This window comes from Theobroma cacao, chromosome 9, assembly GCF_000208745.1.
Source record: "Theobroma cacao cultivar B97-61/B2 chromosome 9, Criollo_cocoa_genome_V2, whole genome shotgun sequence".
Lineage (NCBI taxonomy): Eukaryota > Viridiplantae > Streptophyta > Magnoliopsida > Malvales > Malvaceae > Theobroma > Theobroma cacao.
Window position 1 is genome coordinate 20,221,743 of NC_030858.1, and position 26,560 is coordinate 20,248,302.

Genomic DNA, 26,560 nt, shown 5'->3' on the forward strand with positions numbered 1-26,560 from the left:
TCTTACATCAGAACAATTCCCTTAAAATGTCAAATTTCTCTTGCGACTTTCCTTATCGACCATTTCTCTAAGGTTTAGGATAATATTCAGGGCATTCATAGCTTCATGTCGCTTTTGAAGATCTAAAGCCATACTAGCCAACATCACACATGTGGCTTGATCAAGATCATCCATATAATCTCCATAGGCCTATTTTTTCTCATTTGTAGAATCACCGCTAGGTTCCTTGGGAACAGAACCATCTAGGACATAATACTTTTTCTCTTGTTTCAAGACAATCCTGATATTGCTAAATCAATCAATGAAATTTGGGCCTTTCAACTTGTTTGCATCAAGTATGCTTCTAAGTGGCAAACTATTCACCATGATAGATTTATATTCTATATAAACCAACATATATAATTTTGAGTCGTTAACGCAAATTATATAATCATAAAGACAAGGTTTTAGAATCTTATATGATTATTCTCAATATTTTATCAAAATAATATCCCCCCTCTACTATTTGGAGAAATTTAACCTTTAAACTTCTTATTGAGTTAGAACCCTTTTCATCCTAGCATGACCTTGAGTAACTCAACAAGCCAAGATGACACTAATTAGGTTGATAACTTAGCGTACCAATTGTATCTTATACAACTTCTAGATCAATTAGGTGACAACTCTTTTTCTAAATGTATCATATACATTTTGCCTAACTATGCCTCTAATACTACGCGGTCATGTATGGCACATCTGAACAACATGGTACTAGTTGAGTCAGACCCACTAATAACTCAAATGTACTCGGGTAAAAGTTTAGCCTTGAGTGACTTAACAAGCCTTCAATTAAAAGAGCAGCCTGGTTATCTTGTTATATGGTGTAAGGTAACTTTTTGACTCAATATATTAATTAGGGATTCTATTTATTAATTCATTAATTAAGGTCTCATTGATTTGGTGTTGTTGACATGCATAGCATTTATCGCATTTCACATATATCATATATATATATATATATTGAAAAATAAATCTATCTCATGCAAACTACTAGGATGATTATGGACTTTACCATTTCTAATTTCTTCCAGCCATTAAGGAAATTAGTTGGTCAAATTCTTAGGAGATTTACACAAACATCGTCTTCAAGCTTTGCTTGTAATCTCTTGGAATTTCCATGGCTCTTTTGGATCTCCATCTTCAAGGTACAAAAATTTTTCTATCTAACCCTAGTTTTACAATTTGACGTAACTACTTACATTTTATAATCAAGAAACCCCAAGTTGCCTTCGAGGGGAGTTAAGTGAGAAAAGAATTTTACAACCTAGAGAAAATAGAGATAAGGTAGTGTGAGACCCCAAACTCTATAGGCTTGTAAATAAGCATAGATGTAATAATACGAGCTAGGGGTAGTTTCGTCATTTTCTCTAATAAGGTCCCAAAAGAAAGTTTTATAAAATAACATGTAATGATGAAAACATGAAGAAAACTAGAAATGACAATAATTTTCACAATAGGGACAAAATGGTCATTTTGCACCCGAGTCAAAACTTTTAAAAGTTTCGCAAACCTGAACATGTCTACACCATTATGGACTTGGTCTCAGTGTTAAAGAGTAAAAAGATTGCACAAAGGGTTGCATGAGAACAAGCTAACTAGTCAAGGGCATTTTTGTAATTTTAAGGGAATGGATAAGTTTGGCCTATAAATATCTTTCTTCCAGCAGCTTCTTCTCCTATTTTCCAGCAGCTTGTCTTCTTCTTCCTTCTTCTTTCTCACTTTTCTTTAAAACCTCCATGGAAGCTTGATATGGAGCTTGCATAATTTTCTCTCTCTAGCTTTAATTTTCATGCCCTTGTGCCCGTTTGACTAGAACCCTTGTATTCTTTCACTCTCTCACTTCAAAACCCTTGGTAAAGCTTATTTCCATACTTTCTCTCACTAGTTGGGCATTTTAGAGAGAGAAAGAGAGAATTACCCCATTTGTTTGGAAGCTATTGGAAGGGAATTCAACTACAAAGAAACCCAATCGTGAGTGATGAACTAAGCTCAATTTTTAGCTGTAAAAAATGGCTAGTAATTGGGATTATGAGCTATTTTATTGTTAAGGATGTTCATTCATTTTATAGTAATTAACATAGTGAACATAGATAGCCATTTGAAGTGGCAATTGAAAGCTAGCTAAAAGATAGCTTTTAGGGTTTATATTATGTTAATTAACGTAATGGTGATGTTAATGTAATGGTAGGTTCCAACGAAGTTTCATCATTTCGTTTGGACAATTAGAGAAATTAGAGTCGGTTAAAGGCTTAACAAAATACCAGTGAGTGAACTACATTCAAAATTTGTTTTGGGGATATAATGTATTTGCCAAACATTTGAATGAATTATCAAGCTTTTCATAAAAACAAGTGCATTGGGAACAAGCTTTTGATAGATTGTCTCCATGTTGTGACATGTGACTATTATTGATTCATGCACTACCACATTGTGTTGATATATATATGTGAATACATTGTTGTGTAATGATATTGACTCGGCTATGTGCGAGTAGGGAGTGCACATAAGCCGATGATGACCCGGTTATGTGCGAGTAGGGAGTGCGCATAACCCGGTGATGACCTAGCCATGTGCGAGTAGGGAGTGCGCATGAGCTAGGAATGATGGGATGGTGTGCATGATGGTGATGGGTATATGTATATGCATACATACGTAAACATGTGTGTTATAAGAAATTTATGAGTTATGTATATGGATGTAATGTATGTGAAATTCGGTATGTTAAACTTTGGGAAGTTGTTATGTATTTCTTATTGGTTTTGAACATTTCAGCAAGGTGGTTTTCTTTGGGAGAAAGGGAAATTTTCATTTGGTGGCCTGTATCTCGCTGCAGCGAGAAACTCTTGAGTTTGAGAGCCTTCACCAGAATTGGTTCTCACTGCAGTGAGAATGAATCTCGTTGCAGCGAAAAGAAATCTCGCTACAGTGAGAAACTCTCTATTTCATCAGCTAAATTTTGCTGCAGCAAGAAACCTTTTGTTTTTGGGTTACAATTTCGTTGCAACGAGATTCAATCTCGCTACAGCAAAAAACTTTCTGTTTTTATCTCCTATCTTGTCCAATTGCTGCCCTATTTTTCATTTCTTTGCTACCATATCTGAGCATGGACTTCCAACATTAAGGACTAATTGAGTTAAGTTTAAAATGAGGAAGTTTAGTGAGAAACCGTCGACCAGTTGAGAAACCCTCGTTTGGCTAATAATTTAATCCCAACGTCGTTGCAGCGAAGATTCGTTGTCATTTTTCACTTGCTCGCGTAATACTGAAGCTTTCATTCTTCAAATGATTTGTTATGTATGGGTTCATGATTTTCAAATGATTAATCATTTAAGGGCTTGATGAGGGGTTTTTAATATGAATGGAACTAACTTGCATTGTTTTGAAACAAGTGCATCATGATTTTAAATTCTCCCTTGTTGTTGCTTGTTCCCTTCCTTGTTCACTCACTGGGTTTATACTCACCGTTTTCAACTTCATGTTTTCAGATCACGAGGTGTCCTTGTAGACTTGTATTCGGCTTTTGGTAGGCGCCTCGGCATTCAGTAACTGTACATTCGTCGAGTTTCTCCGCTGGACACCGAGTCTCTTTTTGTTGTGTATAGATAAACCTAATGTAGATTATTAAGATACATGTTGTATACAATGTATATAGATACTTGTTGGTATGCCAGTATGAGGTGGCAAATGTTTAATTTTATTTTGATTATAAGTTATGAAATATGACTTAGCAGTTATGATGGAATGATGAACACGTCAGATTAATAGGCTTGCTTTGGCTTAGTGGACTACGTCCATTGGGCCCATGCGCCGGTCATGGCCCGAAATTTGGGTCATGACAGGTAGGGTGTACAAACCCTATTTTAAAATAAATATCATTAGAAATAAATTTAACCATCCATGACCAAATCTTCTAAGGTCTAAGTCCATAATCATCCTCATGCTTTATAATCACAATCAAAAGCATAGAAATAAATGCAAACTCAATATCACTTGGTGATCTTGTGTGTTATTTGAGAAACGCATCAATTAATTCATTTAAAGTGCTAGACTCAAATTATTGGTATTGTATTATTTCAATTTAGTGCTTAAGAAATTCCCATTTTCAAAACACTTAGTAAGTTTTCTAAAATATATCTGAAACAACATTTTAATTTCTAACATTTAGAACATGGATTAGTTTCCTAAATTGTATGTTGTTCAAGTTACCTAAATGGTGACTTAACAAATTTTGGAAACTTCTAGTCAAATCCAAATTTTAATGAAAGTTCAATGCTATCACATAACTTTAGGAATTTCTTATAAAGTAGGAAACTATTTCCTATGAATTTCTCACATTAAAATATTATCCTTAATTTTTAGAATTTCTTTTAAAGTAGGAAACAATTTCCTATTCTTTATGAATCACCCAAAATTAAAATTCTATCCTTAATTTCAGGAATTACTTTTAAAATAGAAAAAAAAAATATTTTTTATGAATCACCCAAAATTAAAATATATGGCATTTAAATGCTTTTAAAACTCCATAAATCATGAGTCAAACTCATGAAAAGGCTGTTGAAAATTTCCAGCAAGTGTATTTAACAATTAAACACAAAATTCATGAAGAATTAAGCCACAAAAATTTATCATAGTTGCCCAAAATTTTTTGCATTGAATCTTTGTTGTTTTGGAACTCGAAAATATGATTTTTATGAACCTTTTTCATACTAAATCAAGTTTGGCCGAAATATGCAGAAATTTAATTTGATAAAACTAATTTTTAACGATTAAACACTGCTCATATCACTTACCTAATGTTAGTAAAAACTAATCGGCACATTAGTATCCAAAACACTTCAAAACTAATCGGTTTTAACTTGGCTTTGCAAGCCTTTTAATCCAATTATTAATTCTTCAACTAAACATGATTTTAAACCTTTGAAAACATGTTTTAATGAATTAATTACATGCTGTCTAGATTTGAATTTCACATAGAAAAACAGATTTTAAAGAAAGCCTTCAAAACTGATATACACCAAATCAACATACAAATCAATTTTATTGATTATCACCAAGAATCAAGCATGCATATTACATGAAAACATTAAACAAAGGCTTTGGTACCACTGTTGGGATTAGACCTCATACTCAAATATGAAAATAATCAAGAAATTAAAATATAACGTAACGGAATAATAAACTAGCATTTAATTAGAGAAACAACCAAATCCTACAGGATCAATGTTTGTGCTTTTCATGTAAGTTTCAAATTAATTATGAACATTCATAAGTTTAAGAGTTATATACCTTGCTCTAGATATCGTAATCAAGAGCCAATTAAATAAAAAATGCTCGTGATGAAGCAAGAATCCCTGAAAAGAGAATAAGATGGTCTAAAATCCTACAACCAAAATCTTTGCTTCTTCACCTTTAGGATTTGTCAAATCTTCAGCCATCCAAGTATTTGGCGTCTAGCAGTAATCCACACAGTGATCGAATAAGACCTTCTCAAAGGTAGGATTTTACTTGAGCTAGTAAGTTTTGTTTCTAAAACAAAAAAAAACTAAAAACTCTTGCTGAATCTTATTTTTGTCAAACAAAGAAAATTAGTTTTCTTTTCTTATTTTATGAAACGGTCGAGAAGTGGCTAGAGGCTTGGAGTTTAACTTTGCTAACATAACATAATTATATAGCCAAACTAAATTGTAACCCTAGATACAATAGTTGTATTTTAATTCAATTAAGTCCTTGTAAACTTAATTAATTTCCCACTTTATTTTGGTCTATTAGAATTAAGTCCAACTTAATTGATTATCCTTACTTAATCTAAATCATTTCACTTAATGTATGTGACCCATTAGACTTCTAACAGGTTGGCAATAAATATAAATCCTAATCAAATATAATTTAATAATTGATTTATATTTATAGATCATGAGTGGCACCTAGCAATACATGACCACCCAAATGTTAGAAAGTCAAATAAGAAATTTGACAAAGCTCTTCAGTGATAAGCCTCTCAGTGTAATACGGTCTTTTCATCAAATATCCCAAATATGTCATAAACTAGGGCTCAGTGTCTACTTATAACATTCCATATTAGATCTCATAATTTATGACTAACCTTATTGTCACAGCCCAAATTCTCGGGCCATGACAGGCGCATGGGCCCAATGGGCATAGCCCACTAAGCCCAAGCAAGCCTCCTTATGCAATTCCGATTATCATTCCCATCCATCATCATTAAAATGAAGTGCTGTAACTCTCAAAAGTAAATGTTCCAGTAATATTTTATAACAACTGAATATTCATTTTTATATTATATCAAAGTACTGTCATAATCATTCCAACATATACATACTTCATTTATAACATGACTTTTAGTAGTTTACATTACATATACATGTTCACAAGTAATAGACTCGAGACCGTCAGCAGAGTGACTCTGGGTGAAGATACAGCTACTGAGATGCCATAGTACCTACCAAGAAGACGAGCATATGTGTGCGACTCAATCTAGGTCCCAACTGCCTCCAAATCTGAAAACATGAATTTTAAAAATGTGAGTACAAAACTCAGTGAGTGAACATAAGAAGGGAACAAGCAATCAATAGGAAGAATTTGGAAATCGTGATGCATTTGTTTCAAAAACAATGCACTTGATTTAATTTCTTACTAAAAACCCCTCATTTCAAACCTTGATTAATACCCTCATAGTGTTTCATAAACCCATAATCAGTCCATGAAGTTAAATGGGTGAAAAGTAGGTCAAAATCAACCAAGGTAGCAAGCATGGCAGCAAGTTTCTCACTGCAGAAAAATTCATTCTCACTGCAGCGAGATTCGGGCGGCCAAAATAGAAAGTTTCTCGCTGTAGTGAGAAACAGTGTTAGTTTGCATGTGTTTCGGTTTTTCTAGTATATCTCCCTATACATAACTCCAATTGACTTGATTTTTTAATCATTAGAAAGATAAGAGGCAGAGATACAACTTTTATGTTTACCACTTTTCCCAGTTTGGAGAGGAAGGTTGTCAAAATATTCATCAAAGTCAAGGCATGTCATCAGAACCTGAGAGTTTCTCGTTGCAATGATATTTATTTTCGCTGCAGCGAGTTTTCTGCTGCCAAAACAGAATGTTTTTCACTGCAGTGAGAAGCAGGGCACCTAAGTGAAAAAAGGACCTCCTTTGCACAAAAAATCCATTTGGTGCTACAATAAAGATCAATTTGCAAGAAAATGAGAATTTCTCAAGATTCATCATGCCAAAATTCACATGCATTTCAATCATATATCATATTCATGAACTTTCATTTCATAAGCGTAGATATGCATAAATACATAGATAAACATCAATATCATCATAATCACACCCAGCTCATGTGCATCCCCCCACATCGTGCACATAGCCGGCACCATCATGTGCATCCCCCCACATTGTGCACATAGCCATCATGTACATCCCCCCACATCATGCACAATGGCACTATCATCATCCATCTCCCACACCACTATCATCACCTGCATGTTCCTCCCCCCACATCGTGCACACACACAGTTATAGTCATCATACACAATATCAACTATCATGCACAACATATATATATATATATATATATATATATTATCATAATGCAATAGTGCATGAATCCATAACAACCACATATCACAACATAAAACCATTTAGCAAAAGCTTGTTCCCAAGGCACTTGTTTTAAGAAAAAGTTGTATAAAATCATTCAAATGCTTTGTACAAAACAGTCACATTCCCAAAATGATTTTGAAATGCAGTTCACTCACCGGTATTTCTAAACCTCTAATCGACTCTAACCTCCACTAATGGTTCAAATGGGCAAGTGCGGCCTTGTTGGAACCTATACACACACAACATCACAACCAATCCAATTTACATTAATATCACTCCAAAAGCTAGTTTCTAATTCAAATTCTTCTACTCATTCCTAATTGGCTTCCAACTATATCAAATGGCTATTCCTTGTACTACTCTAATCACACTAAACGTCACAACCTGGTACTCCCCTCGAGCCCATGACAACCATCGCGATGTCCCGATAGACATTCGTTACCCGACGTGCCAACCGGAACCCTGCAAGGCTTTAGTGCCATTTTTTTTTCATCTCCCTTGTGAGTAATCATCGCCAAACCTCATTTGTAAAGAATTTTAAGCTTTTTCCCTTTCAAAACCGTGGAAAAATATTTTTCGCCTCACAAAGGCATTTTCGTCATTTTTTCTCGAAATTTTTCAAACCTGACTAAAAATGTAGTAGATGAGTGGAAAACACATACTTCGTGATTTAAAATAAATTTGGGTGTCTAAAACATTTATTAAAAATGATATTGCAACTATTTGAATAAAATAAAAATATTCAATAAAATATTCTAGTTTCTTGTAAAATAATATTTATAGTCATCGGTAAATAATTTTTATAATGTAAACGCTAAATAAATTCATACGTACTATAAGACAGATAACCAGGATATGAAATTTACTTTACAGTGACTCGTGGGCCCATAAGGAACAAAAGTGCACAAAGGCAGTAAACCTATAGTTTTTGGAGTAGTAAAGCCGACTATAATCCTTGATGATATCTACTATCCACAGGCTACCTCGGGCCTGAAATGGTTAAAAAGGAGGGTGGTGAGATTATAGAATCCCAGTGAGTAAACAGATACCATCTAAACCATCTAAAGTCGAGTAAATGGAGGCAGATAAAACAATTTAACATACTTAAATTCATCACCTTTCAACTTGTTTCAACCAAATAAAATCAATTCATATAAATCGAGTAATTAACATGGCTTATGAATTTCTTAAAACTTTGGCTCGTGCCAAAATCATTATCATACTCAGTCATTAGGGATACCTTACGCGAGAGCTATCCCAAACCGAGTCCGCCAAGGCTGTTAAAAGTTATGTACGCATAAATCATGTTTTTATTTTGAAAACATAGCTGTTCCTTGGCGTTGGTTGAGTTCACCCTCACGTGGTGGTTTGGGTGAAGTGAACTCTAAAATGTTAACCTCAGGAGTTATCCAACTGCGCCTCTCATACTGAGGTAAGATATGACGGGGTTTACCGTGCCCCTCTAATAGGCTGGTCCACGAAAACCAGCCCACTGCAGCAAGCTCAACCCCACCATATAATAAAAATTCAACAACATGACATGGCTATTTTTATTATTATCCAGCCTATCAAGGCAAACAATAGTTTATATATTTCAACACAAATACCAATTCAGCCATTCATGCCAATATTGTCATAAGCCAATCAATTAGAATCATAAATTCACAACACATCAAATGGTTTTCAATTACTCTATTTTCAAAGCCATTATTCAATTTCAAGACAATTTTATAAAATTATTTCATTTAATCACATTTTTGCTTATAAAACATAAAGATTTGCCATTTAAACTCATTTTTCATAAATCACAAAATCGGATAAAAACCACTTTAGATAATTAACACGATAGTAAGGTTACTCACAGTACTAAGAGTTCGATATACTCCTATTCCCGATCTTCGAGCACAATCTCTTTACCCTTGTTAGAGGGCTCACCATCTATACATCATACGTGACACGAATTTCAATAAATTGTGTCAATTTATCATAAACTATTTCAAGCTCTATAAATCTATATGAATGCACTAAATGTGATGCAAAATGTCCGAATAGCTGTTTAAATACGATATTCGACCTAATTTGCACTATTCTCGGTGTAATTGGCTAAAACCTCCAATTTAACTCCAAATCAATTTCTTTTACTTTCTACACTCCAATTATACTTAAAATACCTCAATGACTGTGAATATGATTCAATTTATTAGTCCGAACCATAAATCGCACATGTCTATACATTAGGTAAACATTCAGATTTTCATTCCAAAATTTCCCATTAAATTTCTAGCCTCACCAATCATTAAATACCACTAAAATATCATGAAATATCATCAATTTCAGCCTCAATATCCTCCCTAGAAAACTCAGCCTCTTGTGGGTTTGTGAAGAACAAAGTGATTCCTTGCTAGATTTTCATACTTTCCATTACCAAACAACCAAAAACACTTAATTAGCTTGAAATCTAGCAAAATCAATGCTCAAAACCTCTCCTCTCAAATTTGGCCAGCATTGGTTCATCATGTAAACTTGAGTTCTAAGCATGGAAAATGAAAAAGAAAGCATGGGTAGTGTAAATCACAAGGTAAAATCACAAAATCTTACCTTTATTAGCTTAATCCCTTGAAATCCCACACTTTTTCTTCAATTTTCCTACCTAGGGTTTGTGTTCTTTCCTTTCCTCTTCAGTTCATGCTTTGGCTGGCCATATGGGTGAGACTAAGAGAGTGTAATACTTATCCATTAAGCAATCTCTCTCCACCACATAAAATGTTTGACACATGGCATGTTTCCATTGGTCCATGTGTAATACTTATCCATTAAGCAATCTCTCTCCACCACATAAAATGTTTCAATTATCCACAATATAAAATGTTAATGGCTGAAATCTATGGGCATGATGTCACGACCCAAATTTCGGGTCATGACCGGCGCATGGGTCCAATGGACGTAATCCACTAAACCCAGGCAAGCCTATTATTTATCTTACTTATGATTCTATTTATTATCACTAAGTCCTATTTCATGACTTTGAGTCAAAATAGTGATATACATTGCCAACTCGTACTGGCATTACTCTTTTAAAATTTACATTTAAGTTCATCTATACATAACAAAATAATACTCGACCTCCAGCGGAGTGACTCGGATGGATATACAGCTACCGAATGCCGAGACACCTACCAGAAGATGTACACAGATCTACAAGGACACCTCGTCCTAATTATCGGCTACCTCGTGATCTGAAAACATGAATTTGAAAATGGTGAGTATAAACCCAGTGAGTGAACAAGGAAGGGAACAAGCAACAATTAGGAAAAATTAAAAATCATGATGCACTTGTTTCAAACAATGCAATTTAGTTCATTCCTATTTAAAACCCCTCCAAACCCCAGAGTTTTTCGCTACAGCGAGCATGAATTTCGATGCAGTGAAAACAAAGCAACAAGAGAAACATTTTTCCTCACTCAACAAAAGCCATCCTGCTAAACTAATAAAATCAACCTAACATTCATGAAAATTCTCAAAGTATAATGTGTCAAATTTTACGTACATTACAACCATAAATCATTGTCCATCAATTTGCTATATCACACACATTTACATATGTATATATATATATATATACGTATATACCCATCATCATCATCTCACCAACCCATCATCATCATCACCAGCTCATCATCATCATCATCACCAGCTCATGCGCACTCCCTACTCGCACATGGCTGGGTCATCACCGGATTATGCGCACTCCCTACTCGCACATAACCGGGTCATCCTCGGCTTATGCACACTCCCTACTCGCACATAGCCGAGTCAACATAATTACACAACATTATATTCAAGCATATATGTATATCAACATAATGCAGCCACATAGAAATCCATAATAACCACATTTCATAACATAAACCTTTTCTCAAAAGCTTGTTCCCAAGGCATTCATTTTCATGAAAAATTGCATAAAATCATTCAAACACTTTGTTCAAAACAGTCATATTCCCAAAACAATTTTGATAGGCAGTCCACTCACAGGTGTCGAAAATTCGGATTCCGGGTGAACTCTGACTAATAGTCCTCAGGCGTAATTCCTTTGCCTTTTCCGGACGTCTCACCACCTTGACAAATAACAAAGTCGAGGAATTTACTATATTGTCCCTAAATTGATATAAATTAATTTAAATTACTAATGCTTGATATGTAAATGCAAAAATATGTCCGATTACCGCTTAATCACGGTATCGATTAAATTCGACCGATCACCCGATTAATCGGCGATTGTGTCCAAATCACCTCCAAATTAATTCATTTCTCCTCTAATACCTTAATTTACCACATACATTTAAATAAAGCCAAATTCAGCATTAGAACCCTCACAATTCCTTATAGAAAAATTTGGGTCATTTGGTGTACTAGCATCGAATTTTTTTCTACATAACCGTTTCACCTTACTTCATCATTTTCCATGCCATTTTCCTTGAAATAAAAACAATCCCCCATTGATATTCAGCCCTCATGGTTCGGCCAACAAGGAACCCTAGAGAAATTGAATATTTCTTTTGTGTTTTTGTTCATAACCATGCTTAACTATCCCTAAACACTAACATAGTCTAAAATCAAATTATTCCAACAACAATTCCTCTTCCATACCCATTTTTCAGAATTGAATTCATCATGATAACTCAATATTCAACCATGGAAATCAAGAACAAAAGCATGGGTAAGCTAGGTATCAAGGAGAATTAAAGAAATTTTAACTTACCTAGCTTGTTTCCTTGATTTCTTCACTTTTTCTTTGAATTTCCACCTAGGTTTTCTTGTTTTTCCTTTTGTTCTTCCTTTTTTCTTGTTGCTGGATGTCTAGGCCGAATATGGTGAGGGAATTGGGGATTTAATGGGCTGATTTCTATAGAAAATAATAAAATAATCAAGCATGCCATGTGTCACATGCTTATTGGCCCAATTTTTAACTTTTTGACTTTTTCTTCTTAATTTTCCACCACAAATATTCTGGTATTTATCCAATCCTACCACAATTAAAATCCCTTGGTCTTGACAAGTGCTGGGGCGAAAATTTTACTGATTTGCCCCCGAGACAAAAAAATTACGATTTTGCCCTTATACTCCGAAATGTACCGGAATCTCATTATTTCTACTTTTCAACCTAAAATAACACTAATATTGATCAATATTAACCAAATGGGGCAAAAATTGTTTAAAAAAATTTTCGTTTAGTCCTCTAGTGGCAAAATTACCATTTTGCCCTTCTGCTCCATAAATACCGGGAATCACAATTTTTCACTACTAAACATCATTTTATACTCCAATAATCATAATTATATTTCATATAATTATTCTTGGTCAAATGTGATCAAATCTTGGCTAAAAATCTCCATTTTATCATCAAATGGTAAAATGACCGTTTTGTCCCTAATTGGTCAATTTTCTGATGGACTCCAAACTGGACCTTGAACTCCAAATCACTATTCTAAGCCATTCTGTTGGTTTTAAAATTTTCAAATTCCTCTTAGAATTTCTATTTGAACTAGTTCAAGGCTCGATTTAACTTAGTTGTACCACTCGATACAATACCGTCTTTTAATCAAGCTTGACAGGGTCTCACACATGACAAGTGTTAGGTGGTGTAAAATTCCAAAATTTCAACTTTGCCCCCTTAAACTCGTAAAATTATCGTTTTGCCCCTAGGACTCCAAAAATGTTAGAATTTAAATTTTTCACCTCTCAAACTCAAATCATACTCCAATGAGTCAAATGTGATCAAAATCTTTTCTTAAAATTCCCATTTTGTCTTCGAGTGACAAAATTACCATTTTACCCCTAGAACATGAAAATTCCAAATTGACTCCAATTCAGCCCTCAAACTCCAAATCATCATTTTAAGTCATTCTAATGTTTTAAAATTCTCAATTTCATCTTAAGATCTCTATTTAGACTAGTTCGAGGCTTAATTCAACTTAATAGTACAATTTGATACAATATCGACTTTTGACTATTTTTTAGGGCTTTCCAAGTATGCAAGCATATTGTCAATCGCCTGAAGGACATGGCAAGTACTTTATAAGGTCGGGCTTGACACTAAAAATGAATAAACAACTCAACAATAAAACAGCTTATAATCCCAATTACTAGCCATTATCAACAACTTAAAACCAAGCCTAGTTCATCACTCACCTTAAGGTTTCTTTGTCGTTTAATTCTCTTCCAATAGCTTTCAAACAATTGTAAAAAATCTCTCTTTCTCTGTCTAAACCTCCAGTTAGTGAGAGAAAGTGCTGAACAAGGACTTTTTGAGGGTTTTAAAGTGAGAGAGTGAAAGAGCACAAGGGTTCTAGTCAAAAGTGCACAAAGGTATGAAAATTAGAGTTAGAGAGAGAAAGTTGTGAAAGTTTCATATCAAGGTTCCATCGAAGATGGAAGCAACATGAGATGGAAGAAGAAGAAGGAGAAGAAGCTGCTAGAAGAAAAAGATATTTATAGCTCAAGCTTATGCATTCCACTTGAAATTACGAAAATACCCTTAGCACATTAACTTGTTCTCCTTCAATCCTTGGTGCAATCTTTTTACTCTTTTGATACTAAAACAAGTCCATAATGGTCTAGACATGCTCGGGTTTATGAAACTTAAAAATTTTGACCCGATGTGAAAAATGATCATTTTGCCCTTATGGTGAAAATTATTGAAACTTCTAGTTTTCTTTGTGTTTTCATCATTACACATTATTTATTCGGTCTTATGCCTATTTAGACCTTAAAATATCATAAAACCTTATTCTGGGAGCTTTTTAGAGGAAATGACGAAACTACCCCTGGCCCATGTTATTGCATCTATGCGTAGTTATGAGCCTATAAGGGTTGAGGTCTCACACTTATGAATTTAGAAACTAACTTTCCTCAAATTCATTATGCTTTGGCCAAAGACTTTATACAAGTTAATCAAGAATTTACAACAATTGAGATACATCCCCTCATATCACTTGGGGTGATGAATCCTCTCTTGACCACTCATTCACCTTCCATGCTTCATGGCATAACCAAAAACACCTTGTTTAGATATCCAATCTCCTCTAGACCTATAGGGATGAAATCAAAGTATGTCATTTCCCATACAAGATGACGTGGTGTCTCAAGTCCAGGGACTAGTTGCGTGACTATCACATGAGAATATATTCCATAGACACTTGAGTGAAATACCAATTAGAGTTCTCATAGTGGGTCATGTTTAGTGAACTTGTTCTTTAACAAGCACCTACATGTTATCCTTAAGTATCCCATACACTTCAATCTATGAGATCGATTGCTTACTTCCCAAGTAAGGATGCTTAACGTGTATCAGTCTTTGAGCATTGTCAATGCCCTGTCTTGACAATACAATGACCAGGAACAATTTTAGGAACATGGCTTGGATGCACAGTGATCTCGTAATTGTAACAACTTTACAATTCTCTTGCAAGACCTTTATGTTCCATGGGCTTCATCCAATTAGTACTTAATAACTTCTTATTATTGCATTAACATGAAGGAAAACCTCTATCACATATAGTTGTGTGATTAAGTATGCATTGAATGACAATCTATATTCCTTGACAAATCCAATTGGCTCAAGGGCATGTACCAACACCTCAGCCACGTTGTTCAAAACAAAACTGTCCAAGGAATACTTGTGCAACCTCTAACGATGATCCACACCAATGAATCTGAAAATCTTTCTCGAAGGATTAAGAATGACAAGTGTCACAACCTAAATTTTGGGCCATGACCGGTGCATGGGCCCAATGGACGTAGTCCACTAAGCCCAAGCAAGCCTATTAATCTGACGTGTTCATCATTCCATCATAACTGCTAAGTCATATTTCATAACTTAGAATCAAAATAATACTACACATTTGCCACCTCATACTGGCATACCAAACAAGTATATATATACATTGTCTACAACATGTATCTTAATAATCTACATTAGGTTTATCTATACACAACAAAAAGAGACTCGATGTCCAGTGGAGAAACTCGACGAATGTACAGCTACTGAATGCCGAGGCACCTACCCAAAAATGGATAAAAGTCTACAAGGACACCTCGTCCTAGTTACCAACTGCCTCGTGATCTGAAAACATGAAGTTGAAAACGGTGAGTATAAACCCAGTGAGTGAACAAAGAAGGGAACAAGCATACCATAAGGAATCTTTAACGAAATCATGATGCATTTTTTTTTTCAAAACAATGCAATTTGTTTATGTTCTTATTAAAAACCCCTCATCAACCCTTAAATGATTAATCATTTGAAAACCATGAACCAATACATAACGAACCATTTGAAGAGTGAAAGCTTCAATGATACGCAAGCAAGTTAAATACGACAACGAATCTTCGCTGCAGCGAGAATGAATTTTTGCTACAGCGACGTTTGGATTAAGTTATTAGCCGAACGAGGGTTTTTCCACTAGCCGAGGGTTTCACAGTAAACCTCTTCATTTTAAACTTAACTCATTTAGTCCTTAATGTTGGAAGTCCATGCTTAGATATGGTAGCAAAGAAATGAAAAATAGGGCAGCAATTGGACAAGATAGGAGACAAAAACAAAAAGTTTTTCGCTGCAGCGAAATTGTAACTCAAAAATAGAAGGTTTCTAGCTATAACGAAATTCAACTGATGAAATAGAGAGTTTCTCACTGTAACGAGATTCCTTTTCGTTGTAGCGAGAAGCTACAGTGACTATCTCGCTGCAGCGAGAACCAATTCTGGTGAAGGCTCTCGAACTCAAGAGTTTCTTGCTGCAGCGAACATGATTCTCGCTGCAGCAAGAAACAGGGCACCAAATGAAAAATTTGCCCTTCTTCCCAAGAAAAACCACCCTGCTAAAATGTCCAAACCAACATAAAATGCATAACAATTTTCCACAGTTTAACATGTCAAGTTTCACATGCATTACAACCATATACCATTACTCATTTATTTCCTATATCACACATATTTACATATGTATATATGTATACGTATACCTATCATCATCATGCACACCATCCCATCATCATCATCACCAGCTCATGCACACTCCTTACTCGCACATGGCTGGGTCATCACCGGGTTATGCGCACTCCCTACTCGCACATAACCGGGTCATCCTCAGCTTATGTGCACTCCCTACTCGCACATAGCTGAGTCAATGTCATTTCACAACAATATATTCATATATATATCAACACAATGTGGTAGTGCATGAATCATTAATAGTCACATGTCACAACATAAACCATTTCTTGAGAGCTTGTTCCCAAGGCACTCATTTTTAAGAAAAGTTGTATAAAATCATTCAAACACTTTGTACAAAACAGTCACATTCTCAAAATAGTTTTGATAGGCAGTCCACTCACCGATTCATTGTTGAGCCTTTAGTTGACTCTATTTCCCCTAGTGATCTAGTAGGAAGGATGGGACTTCATTAGAACCTAGGATCACATTAACATCACCATTGTGTTAATTCACATAATATAAACCCTAAAAGCTATCTCTTAGCTTTTTTTCAATTGCCACTTCAAATGGCTATCTATGTTCTCTATCTTAATTATTATAAAATGAATGAACATCCTTAACAATAAAACAGCTCATAATCCCAATTACTAGCCATTTTTTACAGCTAAAAATCGAGCTTAGTTCATCATTCACCCTTGGGTTTCTTTGTAGTTGAATTCCCTTCCAATAGCTTCCAAACAAATAGGGTAATTCTCTCTTTCTCTCTCTAGAATGCCCAACTAGTGAGAGAAAGTATGAAAATAAGCTTTACCAAGGGTTTTGAAGTGAGAGAGTGAAAGAATACAAGGGTTCTAGTCAAAAGGGCACAAAGGTATGAAAATTAAAGCTAGAGAAAGAAAATTATGCAAGCTTCATATCAAGCTTCCATGGAGGTTTTAAAGAAACGTGAGAGGGAAGAAGGAAGAAGAAGACAAGCTGCTGGAAAATGGGAGAAGAAGCTGCTGGAAGAAGGATATTTATAGGCCAAACTTATCCATTCCCTTAAAATTACGAAAATGCCCTTGACTAGTTAGCTTGTTCTCATGCAACCCTTTGTGCAATCTTTTTACTCTTTAACACTGAGACCAAGTCCATAATGGTCTAGACATGTTCAGGTTTGTGAAACTTTTAAAAGTTTTGACTCGGGTGCAAAATGACCATTTTGCCCCTATTGTAAAAATTATTGTCATTTCTAGTTTTCTTCTAGTTTTCACCATTACACATCATTTATATAGTCTTATGCCTATTTAGACCTTAAAATATCATAAAACTGTTTTTTAGGAGCTTATTAGAGAAAATGATGAAACTACCCCTAGCTCATATTATTACATCTATGCTTAGTTGCAAGCCTATAGAGGTTGGGGTCTCACAATAAGCCTTGGTAATATGCTAGCAACTATGACTTTCAAAAACGCATATTTCCATACAAAGTCCTAAGGGTCAAATACACAAGAAAACTAAGTGAAAGAAAACTATTTTTCTCTTCACTAATGGGGAGGCTAGGGCATGAGGAATTTTCAAGTGTGTAGGCTTCTTATTCTATTGAGAAGCTATAGCAAGGTATTTATACCTTGGATTAATTTAAACCTAATTAAGTCAATCACACAACTTTTATGCAATTGCCAATTAATCCAACAACTTAATTAAACTATTTAATTAAGTCCTTAACAAGCTTATAACTTCTAATTTGATTAAGTCCTACTTAATCATCACCTCTCCCATTTTATTTTCAATATTCATTTTAGTTGTGTGACCCATTAGATTTCTAACATGTTGGCAAAGAACTTAAGATATAATCCTTAAATTAAATTTAGGATTATATAAATTTAAATTACTTTAAATTTATCATTAATCAAATTAACTATCTAGAGTTCATAGAGCAAGATTGGGATTTAGCAATCCATCATGGCCACTCAAATGTTAGAAAAGTCAAGGTGGTTTGACTTAACCTTTTAATGATCAGCTTTTCAGTGTAATTCATTCCCTTATCATATATCATAGAGATGATAAAAGCATGATACAGTGTCTACTCTTATTGATCTCTATTTTTGTTCTTGAAGTTTGATCATTAGCTTTTATAGAGACTTATGAAACTCCTTTTTATAATCTCCAAGTTAGCTTGGCCAAGGACTTCAATAAGCTAATATCAACCAAGAATTGTTAAGATATGTACCCTGAATCATTTGGGGTGATGATTCCTGTCTTGACCACTTATTTGCCTTCCAATGTTTATGCTACAACCAACCATATCTTGATTTATTATCCTTGGTAGGACCCATGGGGATATGATCAAATATATAGCACTTCACATATAAACCAACCTGATGTCTCAAGTCTAAGGAGTATTTACTTGAGTAAGACATAAGAAATATTTGCATAGACACTAAAGTGAAATACTGAATGCATCTCTCATGTTAGGTCTGGTTCAATGAACTTGTTGTAAGAACAAACACCTACATTCTAGTTCTAAGTATCTTTATACTTCGACCTATGCGATTGGTTGCTTACTTCCCAAGTAAGGAACATAGAATGTACCATTCTTTAGGCATCATTAATGTCCTATCTCAATGATACATTGACTAGGAACATTTAGAGATTATGCTTTGATGCATAGGGATCTCACAATTGCAACCCATTGCAATTCCCTTGTAAGCCATATTAATCTCATGTACTTCATCCAATTAGACTTATAACCCATTATAATTAATGTCTTATTGACAAAGGAAAACCTCTAATCATTCAATGTGATTGATATTCTTGCATGATTGGAACTAAGTCTTGACCAATCTCAATTGGCTACAGAGCTCATTCTAACATAGATGTGGGGTGTTATACCACACGAATACTCTAGCTAGATGTAGGACGTTATACCATAAGGGAATACGGACCAGATGTGGGGCATCATACCGTACATTTGATAATCGTGATATTATGATGAACATGCCAATTTTGTTATGGTGATATCCATGCCTTTACTGTGTTGTTTGTTAGTTAAAATTCTAACTACACAAGTATACGTATTGAACAGATAATATATTAGTAAGCAGAGTATCGATCCCTCAAAAAATTGTTTTAAACATTTGCTAAGTACTAAAATTAAAACAATTTAGTTTTATTCAAACAATAAAAAATTTACTACTACTTAAACAAAAACTTAATCAACTAAAACTAAACTAATTAACACTAATAATCCAACCAAAAAGATAACTACATAATGAACAAAATGGAAAAGCCTAGGATTACAATACCCCTCACAGTTCATTTAAATCTTACCTCTCTCTTAACTTAATCCAATGGGTTGAATTGCTAACCTAAAGTCCTCAATTATTTATAATGCTATCTCGAGTCTTTTAATCAAAACACTATATTTCTATGTGAATTGAAGTTAAAATAGAAATATTAAGTTCAGACTTTAATCTTGTCTACATGTGGTATACGCTAGGAATGGCATGATTAGAGCATCGACACAGCAAAAAAAAAATTTGAAATAAAATAAAAACCATGCCTCCTATCTTTGGATCACCTTGGTTGTTTAATGCAAAGTTAAGCACCACATAAAATCAAAAAACAAAAAGTTTTACCTTTGCAAATGATATCATGATCAAATGGATTCCTTTTGGTGACTAAACGTGAACACCTTTTGTGTGAAAGAATCCCAGCCACTGAATCGCTTCGCCTCTAATGATGCACACACGATTGCAATGGATCTTTCTCAAGGAGAGAGCTTTATGCCACAGGCTTGTGCTAGCAAGTGGACAACGATTTGTCCTCTTTTCTTCTTTGATTTCCAACAAAGAATTAAAGGAGAAGTTTTCAAAAGAAAATAAACTTCTCAAGAGTGGCAGCACTCAAGAGAAAATCCCTTTTTTTTCTTTGTTTTTTTTCTACCTTAAAAAAAANAACCAATACCTAATTAAACTCTTTTAATTAGGTCCTTAGAAGTTAAAACCTAGAATTTGATTTAAGTCTAACTTAAATCATCACACTCTCAATTTAATCCAAATTGTAACCTTTGTGTGTGACCAATTAGGTTCCTAACATGTTGGCAATGGAATTGAATTATAAAATTATTAATTAATTAATTTAAATGAATCATATTCAATTTTAAATTAACTAATTCAATTCCATAGACCATGATTGGCATATAGCAATGCATCATGGCCACCCAATTGTTAGGAGAGTCAAAAGGATCCCTTGATAACCTTTCAGTTTACAGTTTTTCAGTGTAATTCATTCCCTCATCATATATCCCGAAGATGATAAGAGCTTGGTGCAGTGCCTACTCTTATTGATCTCCATATTTGTTCTTACAGTTAGATCATTAGCTTTATGGAGACTTATGAAACTCATTTCATAATCTCCTAATCACCTTGGCCAAAGACTTGATTAAGTTAATATCAACCAAGAACTAATGAGATATTTCCCCTTGAATCACTTTGGGTGATGATTCCTATCTTGACCACTCATTTGCCTTCGCATGCTTCATGCTATACCCAAAAGCATCCTGTTTTGGCATCCTTGGTTAGGCACTGATAGGGATGAAATCAAAGAATAGCACTCCACACATAAGAAACCTGGTGTCTTAAGTCTAGGGAGTATTTACACAATTGACACATGAGAAATATTGCATAGACACTTGACTGAAATACCAAATGCACTTCTCATGGTGGGTCATGTTCAGTGAACTCGCTCTCCCATGGCAAGCACCCACATGCTAGTTTCAATTATCTCTATACTTCAACCTATGAAAATGATTACTTACTTCATAAGTAAGGAACATAACATGTGCCAATCTTTGAGCATTATTGATGCCCTGTCTCAATAATACAATGATCAGGAACTTTTAGGAACAATGCTTTAATGCATAAGGATCTCATAATTATATCCCAATACAATTCCTTTACAAGGCATATATAGTTCCATGGGCTCTATCTACATAAGTACAAAAAGTAATTAAATCACAAACTTATGGATAAAGAACTACCTCAATGTTATTATGAATAACAAAATGTCATACATGAGTATCTCAAAATTGCAATTCCCATACAACCACAGATTGGCTTGTAGGGCTTATACTAACAGTATAGAGGTATATTCCTATCCTATACAGAAATCAATTTATTCATTCAAGTAAATAAATATGATCATATGCTATTCCAATTTTAGTTTACACTAAACACCTTTTTCCCAAGCATGTTTAGGTTCCTAGAATAATTTAATTGGTGGCTAAACAATAAAAAGCATTAAGAATAAATTGGAATAAATAATTCTATCCCATTGAAAATAAGATAGAAAGAGATTAAAATTTAAGCTACATGTGAGTTCAATTGCAATCCTAGAAAAATAAATTTAGCTAGACATAGTTGTAAAGGTGAATAAAAACATATGAAGTTTAGCCAACAAGAGTAACAAGAATAATAAAAGCTAAGGAAGAAGAAAATAAACTAATTTTTGCAACCTTGATCTTCAACTCTTCAACCTCAACTTCTAGCTTCTTGATTCTCTCTCAATATTTCTCCTCGATATGTGTATATGGCTAACTTCTCCTTAAGCTAAATATTTATAACCTAACTTAACCTAATTCTACCTAAACTAAACTATTTTGACCTAAAAACTCTTAATTTGGGCTTAAAATAAGCGTAGAGCCCAATAGGGACTTAGTCAGCTTGTAACCTGCTCTTTTCCACCTTGTTTCTTAAAGTTTTCCAACTCAAAGTTGCGGCACAGCCCCTCTAAGCCACGGTGCTCCATTGGTCTCATGTCTTCTTATTGTCGACTATTGCAGTCTATCAACTTCTAACGTGATTTTATCCATATTTTAAGTAGAACTGGGTAAAGTGGTCTGCATGGATATTGTAGCTTTGTTTCTTATCTTTCTAATGGTCAAGAATTGCATCATTTGAACATTTGGAATAGGCGTTATGCTCAAAATACGACAACATGTATGAATAAGCCTAGACTCCTTAAACACTTTTCTTCACCCAATTAAGCCTTATTCTTGTAGAATCCTACAAAAATATGTCAACTAATAAATAATTACTAAAGTAAGATAAATAAACATAAAATTTGCATAAAATAAAATAACTTAATGAAAATAAGCTAATTAGAAAAATAACTAAATTTTAACCTAAACTCAATAACTTAGCTAACTTTTAAGAACAATTTGAGATAAAAATAATTCTATTTTATAGAATTATTGCACCCCAAACTTAAGATTTTGCTAGTCCTCGAGCAATAGAAAAGAAAATAAAGAAACTTAATAAAAAAAGCTTTTCAAAAGATAAAAATTTACCAAGTTATATTTCCAAATTTTTCCTCAAAAATTATCTCACAATTCCAACTTAAGGTAAAATATAGATAATCTTCAAATTCATGAATCAATTCAAATTAAAGCTCACTATAAATTGACTTCCTTTGTGTGTGTGTGAATAATCTCTTATAAAGAATATCACGCAACTCAGATTGGTTTATACTAAGTCCATGATGGAGTTGGATCTAAATGCATTGATGTGTTTGTATAAAGCATGGATTTCAAAAAATTTTCTTTTATAAAGGAAGCAAGTAAACCAATTACACAAGCAGAAAAACACATCATTCCTATTGCAAGTAACATAATCACATCCTAAAAAATAAGAATGTATTAAAGAAAGATAAAATGTACCTTTTATTTAGTGATTCTTATTTTTGAACACCATCACACCAATGATTGATTTCTCAACCCAACAAATTTACCACTTATTCTTCAAGAATGCTTTCAACTTGAACTTTGAGTGGACAAGGTGCAGAATGCTACACTATAAGATGGCAACCGATTTTGTCTCTCTTTTCTTCATAAAAATTAATGACTATTTTTCTTTTAAAAAATTTAGCCAAGAATGGGAGAGAGGAAGATTGGTGCAGCAAAGTTAGGAGAAGGAAGAGAGAAGTGATGGTTGAAACTTTTTTCAAGAAAGATACTGTGAGACCTTGACCTTTATAGACTCGTAGATAGAAGTAGATGCAACATCCCTGATCAAGGGTAATTTCGTCATTTCCTTAGTAAGCCCCTAAAAGTAAGTTTTAAACAATATTAAGGCCTAAGTAGGCCTAAGGCATAAATGAATGATGAAAATATTGGTAAAATGACGAAGGAAATGAAAATGATGATGATTTCCACGATAGGGGCAAAATGGTCATTTTTCACCTCGAGTCAAAATTTTTAAGTTTTCATGAACTCGAGCATTTCTAGACCATTATGGACCTTATCCTAGTGTCAAAAGAGTAAAAGATTTCATAAAAGATTGGAAGAGAACAAGCCAATTTGTGGAGGGGCATTTTCATAATTTAAGTGAAGTGGAAAAGCATGGGCTATAAATATCTTGTTCTTCCAGCAACTTCTTCATTCTCCAGCAGCTTTTCTCCTTCTTCTTCCTCTCATCCCACGTTGCTTTCATCCTCCATGAGAGCTTGATATGAAAGCTTCATAACCTCCCTTAAAATAGCTCCACTTTTCATGCCTTGGTGCACTCCTTTCATAAACTCTTGTGCTCTTCCCCTCTCTCACTTTGAAACCCTTGAAAAATCTTGTTTCCATACTCTCTCTGACTAGTTATGTGTTTTAGAGAGAGAAAGAGGAAGCTTTAATAATAGCTTGAAAGTTGTTGGGAAGAATTTCAAATACAAGCTACCAAGGTGAGTAGTACACTACAATTGAGTTTTAATGTTGAAAGTGATTAGTGTTTAGACTTGGGGGTGATTTGGTAGTTGGGGTTGTTCATTCACTTTAAAGTGATTAAGATAGTGAACTTAGATAGCCACTTAAAGGCAATTTGAAAGCTAGCTAAGAGAAAGTTACTTTAGCTTCTCACTGCAGCGAGAAACTTTATGTTTTGGCCAAGTGAAACTTGCTGCAGCGAGAAACCTTCTGTCCATTTTGCTATCTTGTGGGTTTTTGCCATTTTTTTTCCATTTCATTTATACCCTAGTTGAGCATGAACTTCCAACATGTTTGGCGATTATCTAACTAAGTTTGGAATGAGGAAATTTTAAGAGAAACCCTCGTCTAGCGAGAATGCCTTTTCGCTGCAGCGAGGACCCATCGTTTCATTGGACTTACTTATATATCATTGAAACCTTCATTCTTCAATTTCTTTGTTATGTGTGGATTCATCATTATCAAGTGATTAACCATTTAAGGGTCTAAGGAGGGGTTTTAATAAGAGTAAAATTAAATTACATTGTTTTGAAACAAGTGCAACATGATTTTCAAATTTTTTCTATTAATTGCTTGTTCCCTTTCTGTTCACTCACTAGGTTTATGCTCACCGTTTTCAACTTCACGTTTTAGATCAAGAGGTAGCCGGTAGCTAGGTCAAGGTTTCCTTGTAGATTCGTATCTTTGGTAGGTATCAATGGCATTTAGTAGCTACACCTTCACTGTGGTTACTCCACTTGAAGCCCAAAGTCATTTTGTTGTAAATATGTACAAGTTATGTAAATTATTAAATTACACGTTTAGACAATATATGTACATTTTTATTGGTATGCCACTATGAGTTGGCAATGCTTAGTATTATTTTGATTCAAAGTTATGGAATGTACTTAGTAACGTTTGATGGAATGGTCATATAAATAGGCTTGCTTGGGCTTAGTGGACTACGTCCATTGGACCCATGCGTCGGTCATGGCCTGGAATTTGGGTCGTGACAGATACATACATTTCTTTTCTTCCAATCTCTTCTCCTTTTATTAAAACTCTTGCCTCAAAGTTTTAATCAAAATCAAATACCTTTGAATCAATCTTGACCGTCCATTTAGAGTTATGGATGCATCAAACATGCTCCATAATTATGAAAATTAAAATTAAGGAATAAATAATTTAATTCTTTAATTATCATTTAGAGTTTTTGATAAAATAAAACTCCTTGTTGAATAATAACTCTTATTTTTTATTATCTATCTTTATCTAAAAAAATTAATAATAAATAAAAGAGTGTTAGTCAAACATGAAGTCTCTTTTTATCAACATGAATGTCTAGATTCATTTCGGAAGAATCCTTCAAGCATTATCTTAATTTAAGACAAGTCTTGTCTTTAATTAATACAAAACATGTTATCTTGTCTAAATTGAGACAAATATGTTTTATTATCTAGATTAAGACAAAACATATTTTTTTTCTTAAATTAAGACAAGCATACTTTTTTCGTCTAAATTAAGGCAAAACATGTTTTCTTGTTTAAATTAAGACAAACATGTTTTCTTGTCTAAATTAAGACAAAACATGTTTTCTTGTCTAAATTAAGACAAACATTTTTTCTTATCTAAATTAGGACAAAAAATGTTAAAGCTACCATTTTTGTACACAATTTAATTAATAAAAAAAAACATGCATTCCAACTTAAACAAGTTGAATTCTATGAAACTAAGTGGGGAATCTATTTGGACATAGATATTCCAAGCTCCAATTAACTTAAAATTATTCTTAATCCCATTAAGATAATTCAAGCTTATTAACCATGAAATCAGTCCACCATAGATTCATGGTTGCACTCTTGGATTAGCTATAATTACAAGAAATGATTTAATACCTGATATTAATTATTAGTTGTATATTGTGAACCCTCAAAACCATCCAATGACAAAAGGTGAAATTACAGTTTTACATTTTATGTCAATTTTATCCCCTAATCTCAAATTTCATCCAATTAGTTATTCAATACTCTAGATCTAATCTTTTGAGTATCAAGATGTGATGAGTAGCTAATTCATCAATCCACTGGGCTCAGATTAATCACCAATCTTCCTAAAATCACTAAAAGTGATGCTAATGCTATGAACTTCACTATTTGGATATATGTTCCCAAATGTTCATCTCAATTATAATCCCAACTT

General features: G+C 33.9%; 1 long non-coding RNA gene across 1 annotated transcript; it reads right to left on the reverse strand.

Annotated features, from left to right (window-relative positions):
- LOC108663426 lies at positions 10,859-12,451 on the reverse strand. Its single transcript, XR_001929408.1, has 3 exons — positions 12,422-12,451; positions 11,693-11,777; positions 10,859-10,898 (listed from the first exon to the last, which is right to left on the reverse strand). It is a non-coding gene; the product is annotated as an uncharacterized LOC108663426 (long non-coding RNA).